Here is an 18,328-nt window from a genome sequence, read left to right as displayed (position 1 = left end):
GGGGACAGATCCCATGGAGACAGGGTGGGGATGGGGACAGAGCCCGTGAGGACGGGGACAAACTTTGTCCCTGTGTCACTTTCTACTCTGAAGCCTGTTACGAACTGGACTGAGATTGTTGACGACTTATTGATCCACAGATGAAAAAATCATAACAGTGCTTCATAGGGCGTATTTCTCAACTCTAGGGCAGCATACAGAACCGGTTGTATTTTGTACCCCTGGATGTTTTAACAGGGTGGATTGGGATTCCCTGGGGCAGTAGAAGTCAGCTAATGTTGGGGGTAGGGGTGGGAGGGTTATTATTACAGCTGCTAGTTGTTGTTATTATTGTTTTAGTTTATACACAAAAGTGGCACAGCAAATTGTTAATTTTTTATACTTTAAATGAAAAGATTTAAATATAAAATCATCTGCAGATGAGGGACAGAGGAGCCTGCGGGGATGGGGCGGGGACAGGGCCTGCGGGACGGGGTGGGGGTGGAGACAGAACCCACAAGGAGGGGGACAAATTTTATCCCCGTGCCAACTGCCATCCTCTACTCCTGGAACTTTGGTAACTTGGCAGTTGAGTTCTGGTACCTGTTTTCAGTGCCATGGTAGGGAAGGGGGCAGCAGGTGGCGCCAGGCTTCTCTGGAGCTTATATTTCTCTTCTTCTTGTTGTTTTGTTTTTTTTTTCCCTGTGAGAGACGACAGAGTGCGCGTGTGTGTCGCGCGTGCGCCACACAGGCGGCGGAGGCGTCAATCGGCCGAGCCGCAGAGAGCGCGCGCACACATCAGACACAACCCAGCACTAGCAGCAGCCCGGGGATTCCTCCTCCTCACTGACCGGCGGCCTGGCCGGGCGCAGTGACACCTCGCCGCCCCGCTGTGCCCCGAGAAGAAATAACGACCCCCGAGGCCGGGGGGTTTGTTAAAGGTGGGCGAAGCGAGGGGGGGGGGGGTTTCCTGTGTATTGTTGTCCTGTTCGTCCCTAGTCCTGAATGTTTCAGTTGCCCTGACGGTGAAAGTCGCTCGCGGCAGGAGCCATGTTGTAAAAGAGCCTCTTTTTCTGGGGGCCGGAAAACAAATCCACAGGAAGAATTATAAAACGAGGGGAAAAGAAGAAGAAGAGGAACGGAATACGCTTGAGGGAGCCGTTTTCTCCCCGGAGGGGGGGGGAGGAGTTTCTTCTCCGGGTACCTTGGTGGTGGGACGGGATCCGGCGGCCTCTCCCAGCTGAGGGAAACCTGGGCGAAGAAAGAGAAGAGGAGGAGGGGGAGGGGGACGTCTGTTTTCCGGTAAGTTGGCGTTTTCGTTTCCATGCCTGCCTGTCGGGGCCTTTCACCTCGAGCCTTATTTTCTTGCTCTTTCCTGGTCCATGTTTTGGAGGAGTGGTGGGGCGGCTCTAGTGCTGCCCGATTTGCTGGGTTGGGACCTGCGGGGCAGGAGGGTCGCCAGGGAAAGGGGAGGGGGATGCTTTGCTTTACTAGATCGTACACCGCTGTCTGAATCACAGTTAGAAAGGGAGTGGGAGGACAGGTGTGGATTTAAACTCCTTTTAACTCCTAACCACTACTTCTACTTAACATTTCTAGAGCGCTACTAGGGTTACGCAGCGCTGTACATAGAAGGACGGTCCCTGCTCAAAGAGCTTACAATCTAAAGGACAAATGTAGGGGCAGTCTAGATTTCCTGAAAGGTACAAAGGTTAGGTGCCGAAGGCAACGTTGAAGAGGTGGGCTTTGAGCAAGGGAGGGGGCTTGTTCAGAACCCTTATTTTATCATCCTCACTTTAATATTCCCTTATCTCTTGTTTGGCCTGTTTGTCTGGCCTAATTAGATTGTAAGCGCTGTCCCGCAGGGACTGTCTCTTCATGTTCAAGTGTACAGCGCTGCGTACGTCTAGTAGCGCTATAGAAATGATAATTATAGTAGTAGTAAAAGACGAGAAGAGTTTTCGCTTCAAGACTGTCTCAGCTGGTCCGTGTAGACTCCTGCTTTCTGAGTGTCTGGAAAATGCATGATGCATTTTCAGAACCCAGCATCCTAGTGCTTTGCTTTGTCTTTTTTTGTTTGAGAGCCTTCCTACAACTTAGGAAGCCCTGGAAAGATTTCCTTTGAACGCTTTTTAAACTTCCTATAGAAACAAATGTTGTTTTTTTAATTTTCTGCAGCTCCTTTTATTTGCAGTGTCCTTAACCACCGGGTCGGTTTCTGCAAAGTACTCAAGTTAATTTTTAAAGGTATAACCGCTCCCCTTTTCCTCTTTTCGCCATTCTGAGTCAGGGGGGGGGGGGGGGCAGAAATTGACAGTTTGTTGCGCCATTCAAGCAGGAGTTATCTGTTGTATTTAACGTTTTTGCTCTCATTGTTGGTTGTTCTTCCCACCCCCATGTCTGAGTAAGGGATTTTAATGACAGGATGTGTGTAGTTTTTATTGATTCAGAGCTGTTAAGAATTCTTCAGCTCCTTCCTGTGTGTCGGGAAGTATAAGGTCACTCATAACATTGTATTCAAAAATCATATTTTTTTTTTGGTTTAGGTCAGCTTTGTAGTAGAGATTTCTCGATAACACTGTTCCACACCCTTTCCACCATTCGCTGGCCTGGAGGGGGCTGTGTCACAGGTGTTTTGGACGCAGGCCTGGTCCCTAAGCTGGATTTGCTGTAAATATTAGGCAATTTACATCCTCTAATAGGACATTGAGTAAGGCTGCTGTAGTCTTCCAGGGTGACTGTGTTCAAACTTCATTATGTCTAGGGTATTTGAAGGCCAGTTAAAAAAAAGGAAGGGTAACTAGGTATGTGCTTTTTTTTCATCCTTAATATAACTGAGTTAATTGGAAGGGCGCATAAAATAAAACTACAGTCTGTTGTATAAGACAGTTTGAAATCTGTATCTTATATTCCTTCTTCCTTTCCAGTGCTCAGATTACAGCATCCATCTAAGAGAATCTTAACAATGTAGTCAGGCAAGTTTTTATTTATAGTTTAGTATTAAGCATGTAATTTTGATAATTAGCTTTTGAATCTGATTTTTTTCTCTTCTGAACAGAATTTTCTATTTTAATTTAAATGTAGGAGATGCACATCCATTATTTATTAGCATGTCTTGAAGTATGAGGCACTCTTTTCCTTTGTTATTGCTTTAGTTTTGCAGCTAGTAGAAGTACTGCATTTTATCCTGTCATTTTTGATGGGCTCATCTTCCTCATGGTCTTTTCCTTGCCTCCCTTTTTCCCATCTACATATATCTTGCCTGTTCCAGTGACAGCTTCTCTTCTGTCCTGGCTGCTAAGGGTTGATCTTCCCCCATGCCATGCCACGCCACGCCACTCTGGTTCTCTATTTCTTCTCCATATCGGCTGATTGTATCTTGGTTCAATGCCGACTGTACTTCTCTGGTTCCTTAGCACTGCTACCTATTTGGCCTGGTTGTTCTGCCAGTCATGCCACACAGTTTCTCGGCACCTGCCCTTTATCTTATGGGGCCATGGCTTCCTTCCAGTGATGTGCCTTACTGCTGTTAGTGCTCCTGTGTGTTGGTGTTGTGGATTGTACAGTTGGTATTGTGGTAGACTGCAGTAACACTAAGCACAAAAATAACTAGGTTTTATTAATGGTGGGATTAGTCATAAGTCTGCTAACTTTCTTGTTGCTGAAATGTACCTTGTGAGTCCAATGCAGGTCACTTTTGTGCAATGCAAGATGATGATTTTGTGGCCAAGCAGATGTGTGACTAATCCCACTATTAATAAAAAGCCAGTTATTTGTGTTCTTGGTGTTTTCTTTGTATTGTGGTAAATTGCACATAGTGTAGTCCACAACGCCAATACACAACAGCACCAACAGCAGTAAGCTGTAGGGAAAGCCTGGGCCCCACAAGCTGAAGGGGAGATGATACTACCAGAGGACCTGTGGCTGGCAGAAAAGCCAGGCCAAATATGTAGCAGTGCCAAAGAATCTGAGCAACACAGCTGACAGGGAGCAGAGACATCACCAGCTGATATGGAGAAGAGAGAGGAGACTAGAGTAGCATTGCACAGAAGAGGGTCCAGCCAGAAGGTCCAGCCTTGTTCGAAATTAGACTTTGTTTAGCAAGTTGTCAATTATTCACATTTGTTCAACAGGTAACCAGATGATTAAGTGCAAATGTAAGCAAGAATGATACACAAATGAGTAAAAAAACAAAAAAAAAAACCTACACAGAAAAGTAGGAAATCTGGTTGCTATAGCATCCACAATTCATCCTGTGCCCTGCTATTGCAGTAAATTCAGTGAGGCATGTAGCATTGTTTTGTGACCTGGCCCCCCCACCCCTGCAAATCCATAAGGAAAATGTGGAAGACCTGTCTTGGAGAGAAAAAAGAAATTTTCATGATACGTTCTGTTCCTGAAGAACCATTAGTAAAATGAGCATAATAGTTGCCTGCTTTCTGGCAAGCCTGACTTTCTCTTCTGAATATGCATAGAGGCATATTTTCAAAGCACTTTGGGAGGCTATGTTCCATAGGTTTCTATGGAACTTTGGGAGGCTAAGTGCTTTGAAAATGAGCCTCATAGCCTCCCATCACACCTTAGAAGAAGGTGTAAATGTGTATGTGTCATCTGTGTACTTTTATATGTGCTCTTGTCAATATATGTATGCGCTCACGTGGTTTTATAGGGAACATTTATCCACATGTAAAACATGTTTTTTACAAGGAAAATACTTTTAGAAATTTACCCCCTAAATTTCATCTGTGTTCTGGATGTACAGTTCTCCTGAGTCCTCCTGCGGTTCCTCATACTCTGAATAATTAAATCACCTCACTTGTTGTGCCCTTTTCAAGATTATTTATGAATGTGGTAAACTCAGCTGACTCCAGTACAGATCCTAGGGCACTGTACTATTTACTATAACCTTTTGTATGTATGTATTTATTTTATATATCTGTCTTTATTTAAGCTGCTTTGGATTGGAGTGTGTCCCAGGAAGGTGCTATAGAAATGTAATAACAATACATTTCACAAATGTTATGTGATAAGTTATCTTACTGCCTCTGCTGTCTTGTGACTCAGTTTTATTGTTTTGTCTGCATACTTAAGATTCTGCCTTAGATCCCCTTTGTGTCCCATTCCTTGACTTGCATTCTGGTCCCTGCTTGTTTTAATATAGCAGTAGAAAACAGAATACAGTTTAACATTTCGTGTGGTGCTACAGATGAACAATTTTATAGGTGCTGAATTTGTTTGTGAGCCTCTGTAACACATACAATAAATTTGAATGGACATGACCTTTTACTAATAGGTTGCTAACTTGAACTAATAGAATTGATATTTATAGTGTCATGTAAAGATAGGTTGTTCAGCTTTATAGTTTATATATATAATGGAAGAAAAATAGTACAGAGGATTGCAACCTATTACAATTTTTAATTTAATTTTTCACTTTTTCTTGTTTTGTTTCTGGAACACATCGTCTAAAATAAGATTTGAAGCCTGTTCATTTCCCAGTGTTCTCTCACAAGAAAATTGCACTGCATTTTATATTACATAGTAATTTTTGGTTTTATGTTGAATCTTAACTCGGAGCTTGAATATGCATTACATACCTAAAGGATTGGTAGCTTGCAGAGCTCGCCACTGAAAAGTAGAAAGCACAAGCTTATGTGTTTGCAGTGCCAAATTATGACCATAAAATTGTGACAAAAAGCAAATTATCACAAGACTGTATCTGTTTTTCAGTGTCTGGTGGTGTAGGTGCCTCCATTTTCAGGGTAATGAGTGACTTGCATACTGCATGACAACGTCTGAGGGGATTGGGAAAAAACGCACAATGTATTTATTGTTATGTAATTCTAGTTGGGCAAATGTTGTGCAGTGTGGGTAGAAGTACCAGGGTGAGATTCTGTCCTGTGCTGTAACAGCTCTGTCTGTTTTGTGTGCTGATGATAGGGAACTTGAATGTCTGTTCATAGATGATGTATCTGTCTTGGTTTCAGGTGTGTCAGCCATAAATGTTAAAGACTGCCCAGTTACCTCTGTGTGCTTAGCTAGGTGTCTCATCATTATATAGAAAATGGGTTTAACTCTAGGGAATTCTACTGCAGAATCTAAAATGATGATGTAAAGGTTATATTTTTGTAGTAAAATTACAGTTGCGCCAATTGTCATTTAATTTTGAATGTCTAGATTAACTTTTTTTTAATGCAAATAATTCAAAGAATGGGGGAAGCATGTTTACCTTTGTTTCCTTATAATATTGTCTTGGCTCTTCACAAAAGCTTAGCTATCATTACTTCATATGTAGTAGCCAGTTGGATTGTAAATGCCATATTTGTTTCAGCAGTGTGGTGTGAGATGAGGGAGTCTACGGTGTGGTGCCAGCTTCAGTGAGTAGTGTGGCTGGTTGAGAGCCTAGTCCAGTGCTGAGCCTTCTGTCTCTGGGCCAGATGGTTGGGGGGGGGGGGGGGGGGGGCGGCGGCAAAGGTGATCCCCATGGACAGGCACAGAGAACTGTAGTGCAGATAACAAAGTGAAGATGAGGCAGCTATCTCAGCCTAGCGTTTTTGATAGATCATTTTAGTAGATCTGTTTTAAGTTAATGGGCTTAAAGTTAAATTAAGTGTTTATCAGATATCAGGCCTTTTATTCTGCAAAAATTCTGAGTTGTTTTGTAAAAACTACATTTTTGGAGGTGATCATTCTGTGGTACTTTTTCTTTAAATGCACTCAGACTGAGTTTGTAGGGGTTATCTTGTACCACTTTGAATTTAACAGAAAAGCATATAATTGAAAACACATTAAAGCAGGAGTTTCACTGATCTACACAAAACAGAAAAATTATAGAAATTGAAAAAGTACTCAACACTTTGGGCTTTTTTGTTGTTGTTGTTAATTCACACAAGGCTTTATACTTCTTGATTCAATACTTGGTGGGGGGTCCTTGTTATAGAACAGGTATGAGTTATTTAAACGGTGTCTACTAATTTTGTATAGTGAGATCTAGTTTTTGCCCACTCTGGTTGTCAGAAGAGCCATTTAAGATCATTCACATTCTTCTTGCTGAGCCTCTCTGTTATTCCATTTGCTTTGTGCTTAGGGTCATTGTCCTGCTGAAAGGAAAATCTTTCTTCAAGTCCCATGTCTGTATTTTCCCTCAGTCTTCACAAGCATCCCCCTGCCACTGCCATCCTTTTACTATAGTGATGACTAGCCATTGAGCCCGTAAAAACAGGCTAGTAAAGGAAGGGGGGGGGTTGAAAGGGCCCCCCCCCCCTCTGGAGTCCCCTCCGCCACCCCTCCACCCGGGCCAGGTACCTGGCTTCACTATTCAAACCGCCGGAACGCAGCAGCACACAGCTCATCTGAGCTGCCGTCGACCTTCCTTCTTCTCTGCGTGTGTTCCGCCCTCGTGTGACGTAACGTCGGCGAGGGCGGGACACAGGCAGGTAAGGAAGGCCAACTGCAGCTCAGATGAGCTGTGTGCTGCGTTCCGACGGTTTGAATAGTGAAGCCAGGTACCCGGGCCGGGTGGAGGGTGGGTGGCGGCGGCGACTCCGGGTGGGTGGGGGGAGCGGTAGCGGCAACCCTGGGGGGGGGAGCGGTGGCGACGGCGGTTCCCTCACTCGCAGGTGCGCAGGTTCCCTCTCTGTCACGCCCCCGTCATCACCTACTGACACGGGGGCGGGACAGAGAGGGTCTCTACTGCGCATTTGCGAGTGAGTATGCCTCTTGCCATTTATATGTTTGATGTTAGCAGGGTGATACATGTGACATCAAAACCTTTTCCCACATTTATTTTATTTATTTATTAGGATTTATTTACCGCCTTTATGAAGGAATTCACTCAAGGCGGTGTACAGTAAGAATAGATCAAGCATGAGCAATAGACAACAGCAGTAAAATTATTCAAAACCAATACAAAGTATGGCATGGTATACTATTTACAATGTCAACACATGTGTGCAGTGTTCCTTTAAATGTTCTTTCCAAACAATATGTAACACATCCTATAGCCATTTTATCAGCAGTGACTTCTTTCAAATCTTCCATGTTTGTGGAATAATCTTGAAATATTTTTCTCCAGTTTCATCCAGAGACGTCTGCAGTTATTTTAAAATGTATTAGAGGCCTCACAGTGACCTTAATCAGCTGTTTATTAAGACACTGCTACTGACTTGAAAGGGTGACTTTTTTTTTTTTTTTTTCTTTCATTTGTATCCCACTCTTTCCCACTCATAGCAGGTTCAATGCGGCTTACATTTTATATACAGGTATTTATTTGTATCTGGGGCAATGGAGGGTTAAGTGACTTGCCCAGAGTCACAAGGAGCTGCCTGTGCCTGCAGTGGGAATCGAACCCAGTTCCCCAGGACCAAAGTCCACTCCTCTAACCACTGGGCAATATCTTGGTGTTGTCAAACTGTTTCCACTTAGCAATGAAGAAGGACCTGACAGTGCTCCAAAGTGTGTTCAGACACATGGAAATTGTTATAGCTTTCCCTCAGTATAGGTTTGAATAACTTTCTCAGAGTTCTTTTGTTACCTGTTGTTCTGTCTGTGCAATTTACACTTGCAGATTTGTATTATGCATCTGTGGCCTGTGCTGTTTAGAGTACCTAAGCTACCTGCAAGGGTCATGTAATCATGTAAACATATGACCCATTCCCTCCAGTCTCACTGAAGTCTCCCTACTTTCAGACGCTAGATCAGGATGTGATTTTTAATCATATTGGTCATCTGTAGAGACCCCTAGTCATTGTGGGTATTATGGAATGCCTGTCACCCAGCTGGGGTTATCCATGCGGCCACTTAGGGGGTCTACCCTCAACACTGCTCAGGTCCGCCTGCTCTTGGGCATGTGCTGTACACTAGCACCCTCTTCCAACCAATTGGGAGTCTCCCACTCGCAAGTTATTCCCGGTGATTTCTAGGTTATTGGGGCCACACTCTCAGTGGTCCCACAGTTCCTAGAAAGCACTCACAGACTTGACACACAAACCACTAGGATTCTTAGTCAGTCCAGACAAGCAGAGTCAATAAACTAAAAAAGTTTTTGTTTTGTCTTAAAAAATATTGAATAGTGAACTATGGAAAATAACAGGCAAATAACAGGTAACTGAATAAGAAACAACTATAAAATTATCATAACATTATTAATTGGATAGTGCCTGGGAAGTACAGGAAATATAGCTTCTCGCAGGTTACACAATATAACTGCTCACAGGGTCTCAGTAAAGAGGTCTTTCTCTCTCAACTTCCAAACTGAGACTGGGGAAAAATCTAGTATTTCTAGACTGAATTTGAGCTCCTGGGTGAATTGGAGCCCAGAACAACATTTTGAAAAAGTAGCTGGCCATATCACTTTCTGTTAAATGAAAGAAGGAACAGTCATTTCTTTGTAACATCTTTAAATATAAACATGCACCACCTGCTGGCCAAACTAGAGAAACACATTTCATGAAATCAAACATATAAACGGCGAGTGACCGTACTCACTCGCAAATGCGCAGTAGAGACTTCCCTCTCTGTCCCGCCCCCGCGTCAATACTTGATGATGGGGGGGGGGGGGGACAGAGAGGGAAACTGCGAGAAGGGGAGGGAACCGCCGAGGTCGCCGCCACTGGTACCCCCCCCCCCCCGGAGTTGCCGCTGCCGCCACCCCTCCACCCGGCCCGTCTCTTCGCTATTCAACTTGCATCTCCACAGCAGGCAGATCAGCTGAGCTGCCGTTGGCCTTCCTTCCCTGCCTGTGTCCCGCCCTCACCGACGTTATGTCACACGAGGGCGGGACACAGGCAGAGAAGGAAGGCCGACAGGAGCTCAGCTGATCTGCCTGCTGCAGAGATGTAAGTTGAATAGCGAAGAGACGGGGCGGGGGCGGGGGGGTACCAGCAGCGGCGAACTCAGGGGGGAGGGGCCAGCGGTGACCTCAGGGGGAGGGGGCAGCGGCGACCCACTAGCCCGTTTTAACAGGCTCAATGGCTAGTATTCTTATAATTCATATGCTGGAAAATTCACTATTTTGCCACAGTGGGTAATCCATTGTCTTCCCCTCCCCCCCCTACACACACTTGAGTCAGAAATATCATTGGCATCTCTAACATTTAGCACGCCTACAATTTTAGCACGTGCACCAAAAACGTGAGCATGCCTTAGTAAAAGACCCCCAGAGGCTGCAAGTTGACTCTGTGCATCTTCTCTCTCTCTCTCTGGTAACCAACATTTCCTCAGTCTCAGCCAGAGATTTCTGCAGTTATTTTAGATTTAAACATTTTTTATTGAATAAAATACATTAATTCAAACAGAACCATGTGTTCAATATTTTTAACAAATTGCATTTCCACTCCAGACTCCCTGCCTCCCACCCACCCTTCATATCCTTCTTAGTTCAAAATTTTATAATGAATCTTAGGATCAAATCGTCAGACCGATAAACAACTAATTTAGGCAAAGCTATCAAACAAATACAGAATAATAAATTTAAAAAACCTGTTGTGATCCTGATTTACTAAGTCACACCCCATTCCCACCCTATCATAACCATTGCTTAGAACCACAACTAAGGTGACCCGTTGTCTGGACTCTTATGACCCCAGGTCTTCTGCAGTTATGTTAAAATTTGAGGCCTCACAGTGACTCTTCTGAACTGTTTCCTTAAGATATGGCTACTGATTTTGGATGACCTAGTTGAGGCAATCTCTTGGTTTTAAAGTGTTTCCACTTCACAATTAAGAACCTGATAGTACTTCAAAGGATGTTCGGATATATTGAAATGTTCATATAGCCTTCCTCCAATATGTAGCTTTGAATAAGTATCCTCAAAGTGACACTACACACACTTATATTCAACTGAAGTATCTACAGAATGACTTATTAAGCTTGTATTGACCCAGAATCAGTGCTGTACTCTTGATGTCAACTATCTACAATATACCTCTTATTTGCTTATCTACTATAATAATTTACACCTCCAACGTTCTGAAGTTGAAGCCCGGTTCGTAATGTCTGAAGCCTTCCGGTGACATCACCGTGTTGTTTGGGAAACCGCGACGCGTCTCAAGCACAGGCGCTACGAGTTCGCACCACCATCTCCATCCCCTCCCAGTTCAGCAGTCCCGCCCCCCCCAGGACCCCCTCCTTCCCCCCCCCTTTGAGTTCCAGGACGCCCCCTCCCCTCCGAGTTCCATGAACCCCTACCTTCCTCTCCTCCGAGTTCCAGGCACCCCTCCCCTCCGAGTTCCATGCCCCCCTCCCTTCCATCCCCTCCGAGTTCCATGCCCCCCTCCCTCCCTCTCCTCCCCTCCGAGTTGCAGGACGTCCCTCCCCCCTCCTCCTTTCGAGTTGCAGGACGTGTCTCCCTCCCTCTCCTCCGAGTTCCACGGCCCCGCACCTCCCTCCCTTCCTCTCTCTTCCCTCCGAGTGCAAGTACGACCTGTCCTCCGGCAGCCTCTCGCCTTCCTGCGTGCTGGCTGTAATTTAAAAATTCTTACCTCGGGGTCCGGCGTCTGCAGTGAAGGCGAGCAGCGCTTCAGACTGCCTTCCCATGTGTCTCAACTCTGCCTCTGGTCCCGCCCTTCCGGAAACAGGAAATGAGGGTGGGACCAGAGGCAGAGCTGAGACACATGGGAAGGCAGTCTGAAGCGCTGCTCGCCTTCACTGCTGACGCCTGACCTCGAGGTAAGAATTTTTAAATTACAGCCGGCATGCAGGAAGGAGAGGGGCTGCCGGAGGACAGGTCGTGCTTGCACTCGGAGGGGACAGAGAGGGAGGGAGGGAGGGAGGCACGGGGCGGTCTGGAACTCGAAGGAGAGGGAGGGGATTCCTGGAACTCGAAGGGGAAGGAGGGGCGTCCTGGAATTCGAAGGGGAAGGAGGGGCGTCCTGGAACTCGAAGGGAAAGGAGGGGCGTCCTGGACTTCGAAGGGGATGGGGGCAGGTGGGTCCTGGACCTTGAAGGGGAGGAAGGTAGGGGGGCATGGAACTCGGAGGGGGGGAGGAGGGTGTGGAACCTTGCTACCGCCCGTTTCATTTCTTTCAGAAACTGGCCTCTTACTAGTTTGTATTAACACTGTTGGAAAGTAAAACAGAATTTTCTTATACGCATATTAACTTGGTCTAACTTGCTGTCTAGCAAGTCAGCCAGCACTTGTTAAGAGGGCAGATCTTATTCAACATGGATATAAGAATAAATAAATGTGTTTAGACCTATGCTTCATAGTTACTTTGTATCCGGGTGTTTTTTTTTGAGGGGTACTGATTACCGGCACCTTTTCCATTGTTTGTTAAAATTGACCCATGATCCCAAAGTTTTAATGAGAGCTCAGGTTCTACACACCAATTCTGCCTTGTCCTAGATTCTGTGACTGGTTGCAGGGGGCCTGGCTATTGTGGGGTAGGTCCCTCAGTGATCACTCCACCCCTGAAGCGTAGCCTGGCATTTGAGTACCGGCACCTTTTTCGCTAGAAAAAATACACTGCTTTGTATAACAGAAACTGCTTTATTCCTTATCAGGAGTATTCAAATTTAGCTCATTGGGCACAGGTGGGATTTAAATTTGAAAATTAAAAACTTTTTTTTGGCAAAAAAACAAAAGGAGAAAACCAGATTCCATACTAAGTTAAAGCACAAAATATGAGGAATAAGTAAACAGGAGGCTATAATATGCTGCTATTTAAAAAATTCATTCACAAATTAGAAAACACAGAGAAGGGAGGACATCAGTAGTGTAGGTTTTAGGTAAACGGACCTCTCACAGCGCACAGCTGTCCCAAGTCCACAACCTCTTATATGCAGTTCAGTCATCTGTCACTCCCATCTCTATTCTACCAAAAATATTTAATTGAAGTCTTGTATTACTGAAAAGTATATTTAACACAGGAGAAAACACACAGTTACTTAGCTGATAAGAAAATGTGCAGCGCTGACTTGATCTCGGACAACTGACGCCCACCAATCCACAATGGCATTTCAGCTTCTGGGGTTACAGGACAGCCTGGAACTATTTTTCTTAGTGGAGGCAGGGTGTATAGTGGAGCTCGGAAGGGTCTGTACTGGGAATGGTACTATTTAACATATTTATAAATGATCTAGAAATGAGAATGACAAGTGTGGTGATTAAATTCACAGATGATGCAAAATTATTCAAAGTTAAAAAAAAACCCCCAAAACGTGCAGACTGTGAAAAACTGCAGGAACATCTTAGGACATTGAAAGACTGGGCATCCAAATGGCAAATGAAATTTAATGCAGACAAATGCAAAGTGATGCACATTGGAAAGAATAATCTGAATCATATTTACCTGATGCTAGGATCACCTTGGGGGTCAGCACCCAAGAAAAAGATCTAGTGTGCGGCAGTGGCCAAAAAAGCAAGCAGAATGCTGGGAATTATTGGGGAAGGGATAGAAAACAATGTTATGTCTCTGCATCGCTTCATGGTGCAACCACACCTTGAGTATTGTGTTAAATTCTTGTCACTGTATCTCAAAAAAGATATAGCGGAATTAGAAAAGGTTCAAAGAAGGGCAGCGAAAATGATTAAGGGGATGGAATTCCTCTCATATGAGAAAAGGCAAGAGGTTAGGGCTGTTCAGCATGAAAAGAGACGGATTGTGGGGGGGGGATATGATAGAGGTCTACAAAATCCTGAGTGATGTAGAACAGGTAAAGGTGTGTCTGTGTTCAAAAAGGTAATAAGACTAGGAGACATTCAATGAAGTTTAATGGAAATACTTAAAGAAAAGATATATTTTATCACGCAACAAATTAAGCAGTTAGCATATCTAGGTTAAAAAAAAAAAAGGTTTGGACAGATTCCTGGAGGAAAAGTCCATAGTCTGCTATTAAGATAGAAATGGGGAAAGCCATTGCTGTCCCTGGGATTGGTAGCATGAAATCTTGTTACTATTTGGGATTCCATCAGTACTTGTGACCCGTTGGATACTGGGTTAGATGGACCATCAATCTGCTATAGTATGGCTATTCTTATGTTCATCCTTCTAGATTTAGGTGCTTGAGTTGGGGAGATGGCACTTCTATCATGGACTCGCCTTTAACTGTCAATTAAGCAAGTAATTAAGAAATGCTGTTCATTATTAGAAACTTACTTGATAGGGATGTTTAATATAAAGTGATCATCAGAGGGTAAGTAAGGTCTTATTATTAATCTCCATTTAACCGTTTAATAAAAAATCTGCCCTTATCTGCTCTGGGGAGAGGTGGAAGTGAGTCAGGACCCGGCCATGGCTAACTGGTGCTTCCTGTTTGTATGTTCCAAGCCTTGTTCTGGGTCCGTCTGACATCATACCACCTTCCTGTATGGAGTTTCTTGCCAGCAAAAATGTGCTGCAGCCCTTTGCTTTCCTTTATTGAAATTAACTTTTTACGTGATAACTGTATCCTTAGAACTGATGGTTTGAAGCAACATTCAAAACTCAATTGACCAGGCTGCATTCATTTTAATTGTTCCTTTTGGATAAGCATTGTGTAGACACAGCAGTAGCAGTTCACTTGGGCATAAAATTGAAAAGATCATTATTGCTGATTTTTTTCCCTTTCCTTGTAGCCTGATAATTCAGAGATATCTGCATGAATAATTCTTGTTATGATCATATGTATATACTTATTTCATACCTTCATAGCTTTCTACTTTTCATATTTCTCCTGAAAGTTCCCATTAAAAAAATCACGTTTGCCATGCTAATGATATCATTAATGGAAAACAGTGGATTCTAGAAGGAATGACAGAATTATTTTCCATCCCAGGAGGTCAGTATTCTCTCCATGTCAGTAATGTGTGGTAGTACTTTACAAATCTAAAAGAAAATACAGGAAGGGAAATTTTGACATTGTCATGTCTGTCCTTACCTGTTAATGTGAATTGAATTGTGAACCGGACAGTTGATTTTTGTGTTGTCAAGAGATCCTGTCTAAGTCTGTGAAAGTCATAATAACCTAAGGTGTGTGTAGGAATAACGCAGCATGGTATGTAAGGATATATTTGAATAGAAGCATAAAACATGACAAAACGAGGATTGGAAACTGTCTTAGTATATTTCTTTTTCCTAATTACTGTAAATCCTCAGATTCAACTTGATATCTGGATTTCCCCCTTCTTCCACACTGCAAAAGATTCCATGTTATCTGTCCCCTGCTTTCTCGGATTGCAAAACATATTTTTACCACCCATTGCTTCTTAGCTACTGTAACAGTGGTTTCTATTCTGTGAAATTTGAAGTGGTACAAAAAATCCCTCTTACAAACCAGTTTTTAAAGTACCTTTTAGGGAAAATACCATAGAATGATTGTGAACATTCACTCATTTGCACAGCTTGGGATTTTTGCAGAATAGAAGGCCTAATGCTGAATAGGCAATCAATTTATATTTAATTCCTATCTTTGAAACCATTAAATTCAAAGACAAGTTCATGTGGAGAACCAAGTAAAAAAAAGACCTGTCAAAAATGCCAAGCTGAAATAACTGCTTCATCCTTGCCTTCTTATCTACACTACAGCTCCTCAATGCAGGTCACCTCTCCCCAGCCCCTCACCTGCACTCCCCCCACCCCAAATTCCCTGGCCCAGAGCCTGAATGCTCAGCTGTAGTTTAGAAAAAAATGTGCTTCCACTTGCCAGAGTTGCTTATCCTAAATTTAATGGGGTAGGAGAGGAGTTAATGATTTCTGGTACAAATGATAATGGCATAATGAAATCATCAATGTGCCTTTTTGTGTAGCTAAATGCTGTTGAGGTGGCAAGCTAAATGAAATAGGTCCTGTTTTAATCATTCCCATAACACCTGCGTGATCCCTTATTTATCATGTTTGTCTGCCTTGAATATATTGTAAGCTCTGTCGAGCAGGGACTGTCTCTTATGCATTTGTGTACAGCACGACACGGCATACATCTGGTAGTAGATCCATGCAGTCAGTCACTTAGACTTGCATATACGGTGATTTCTAACATATTCATGTATGCCAACATATGGTGCAAGCTACCTTTCTGTTTATAATTATCCTGTACATTTTCTATTGTCTTCCCACCACCATCTGTCCCTTTGTTCCTCTAGCTTGCCTCCCCTCTATCGCCACTATAAGCCATAGTACCACAACAGACCTGATTAGGAAAGTTGAGCTACTTTACATCATTGAACCAGAATTTCATGGTGTCTGGCAGTGACTGGGCTATTCCTTAGTTTGTACCCTGAGTTCCACTGATTGTAATGTTGGTCCTGCAGTATGCTTGCATGCATCACTTGCTTTGTTTTGCAGAGCCCCAAATCTTCCTTCTTACAGACTTCTGCAGCAATGCAATCTCCTGGCTTCTCCTCTCCCTTCTTTACTGCTTTGCTCTTCTTTTTCCCTCTGTATCCCTCCCCCCTCAACTGTTGCTGCATCTTTCTTCCCTCCTTTGTGTTTTCTTCCCTCCCCCCTCCTCTTTGTGTTATTTAGTATGGTGCCACCCTTGTGGCTGATTATCTTTCACAAGAAACCTTTTTATTCTCAAGTCTTTTATATTTTGCTAAAAGAATGATGGACTAGGCATTGATATAAGTTGTCCATTTCCTCTAAAATTCCCTTTAGACATCTGTAAATTCTTGTTATAGTTAAAAGGAACCTGCAGGCTTTGTTTTGCCTTTAAGGTTCATTTGTAGGTTTTGCCTTTCCAGTTGCACTTCACCTGGAACTCCCCGAGGAAACTTTCAAAGCTGTTTGTTTGATGTGGGAAAACTGTAGCAGTTCTGGGCAGGTGTCTATTCTGTTTACCATCCCTTGTTTATGATTAAAACAGGAGATCAGAGTGACAAAGACTCCACCTGAGACCTAAGCCCCATGATGTGATTGTACTAGAATATACCAAACCTTCCAGTGTTTAAGGTCTACATGAAAGATCAGTTTCTCATTATAACCTGATGAAGTCAGAGTGGAATTTTTATGTGAATTATTTAGTACATTAGATTAAAAGCATTGATAAATAAGGCTAAAAGAGAATATGAAGAAAAATTTGCCGCAGGGGCAAAAACTGACAGTAACAACGTTTTCAGGTACATCAGAAGCAGAAAGCCTGTGAGGGAATCTGTGGGGCTGTTAGATAATGGAGGTGCAAATGGGGCACTCAGGGAGGACAAGGCCATAGTGGAGAGACTGAATGAATTCTTTGCTTTGGTCTTCACAGAAGAAAATGTAGGCGATATATCTGTACCAGAAATGGTTTTCAAGGGTGGCAATGCCGAGGAACTGAAAGAATTTTCAGTGAACCTGGGAGATGTACTGAGCCAAATCAACAAATTAAAAGAGTATTCCTTAGCGTCCCTCCAGACTGGCCCAGAATGTGACTGATGGAGTTGTGCACGCCTTCCAGCAGGTGGAGACTGAGAAAAAAACTGTGACTCTAGCGAGCCAATAAGAGCCCTTGCCAGCTAGAGAAAGATCCAGTAATCTCAGTCTCCAGCAGGTAGAAGGTGGTGAGCCCTTCAGTCTCAGTCCTTTCTTTCTATTCTTTAATTCTTGTTATCTTTTTTTTTTTTTTTTTAATTATATTTTTATTAAAGGTTTTGTCATACAGAGAATACAAAAGTAAACACAAAATCAAACAAACCCCGCCCCCCCCCCCCCGGAAATTAACCTCCCTCCCCCCCCCCCAAAAAAAAAAAATCGTAAGCATAATCAAAGTCAACGTTCCATGGCAATACCTGGAGACAAATTGCAGGGTTACACAAGGTCAAGGAGTGCTATGTGGCTCCTGACAAAAAAGGTCTAAACGAGCCCAGGTCCTCAAAACAGACCTAACGTTTCGACGCCTATGGGCCAAAATTGTTTCATATTTTCTGATCACGCATACATAACTCCACCATTCTTGTTATCTTTCTGGTTAATGTTCTTGATTGTTAGATTGATTGATTAGTTACCTGTGCATTTAGGAAAAAAAAAACCTGTTTTCAGAGGCAGAGGTCCGTGGGTGTCTCTTAGTGCCTTGGGGGTGTTACACTCGGGAGGCCGAGTCCCTCCTCCAATTTCCTCCCTGATATCTCTCTGATGCTGGCTATTTTAATCTATTGCTAGCAATTTAAAAGTAAAGATAACAAAGAAAGTTTTCCTCAAGCTCTTCAAGGGAGGAGGACCTTTGGAGGTGGGGAGAGGCAGCTACTTGGAAAAAGAGAAAATTTTGGGCCATCCGGTCTGCTGGTTTATGCAGAGTCATTCTTGGTCTGTTTCTTTAAAAAAAAAAAAAAAAAAAAAGACGAGCAGGGCAGCTCCTTCACACCTTTTGTTTTTGTGATCAGCTGTTCCGCAATGTCGGAGAAACTCCACCGCTGCTCATTTTCCCCCTAAACCCACCTCCCCTCTTCCCCCTTTCTCTA

At 43.4% G+C, this 18,328-nt stretch overlaps 1 protein-coding gene across 3 annotated transcripts in view; it reads left to right on the top strand.

Moving 5' to 3' along the window:
- Positions 1–762: 762 nt before the first annotated feature.
- The window catches only part of CDK17 (cyclin dependent kinase 17), a 191,804-nt gene continuing 174,238 nt past the window's right edge, over positions 763–18,328 (top strand). For 2 of the 3 annotated variants that reach the window (XM_030214340.1, XM_030214338.1), the window contains exon 1: positions 763–920. The gene's annotated coding sequence lies outside the window, so the exon portion shown is untranslated. Of the gene's footprint in view, positions 921–956; positions 1,282–18,328 lie in introns of those variants that run through there. The other variant, XM_030214339.1, reaches the window with a different exon arrangement.

Source organism: Microcaecilia unicolor, chromosome 9 (assembly GCF_901765095.1).
Source record: "Microcaecilia unicolor chromosome 9, aMicUni1.1, whole genome shotgun sequence".
Lineage (NCBI taxonomy): Eukaryota > Metazoa > Chordata > Amphibia > Gymnophiona > Siphonopidae > Microcaecilia > Microcaecilia unicolor.
Note: the sequence above shows the minus strand (reverse complement) of the source record. Positions and strands in the feature narration are given on the sequence as shown.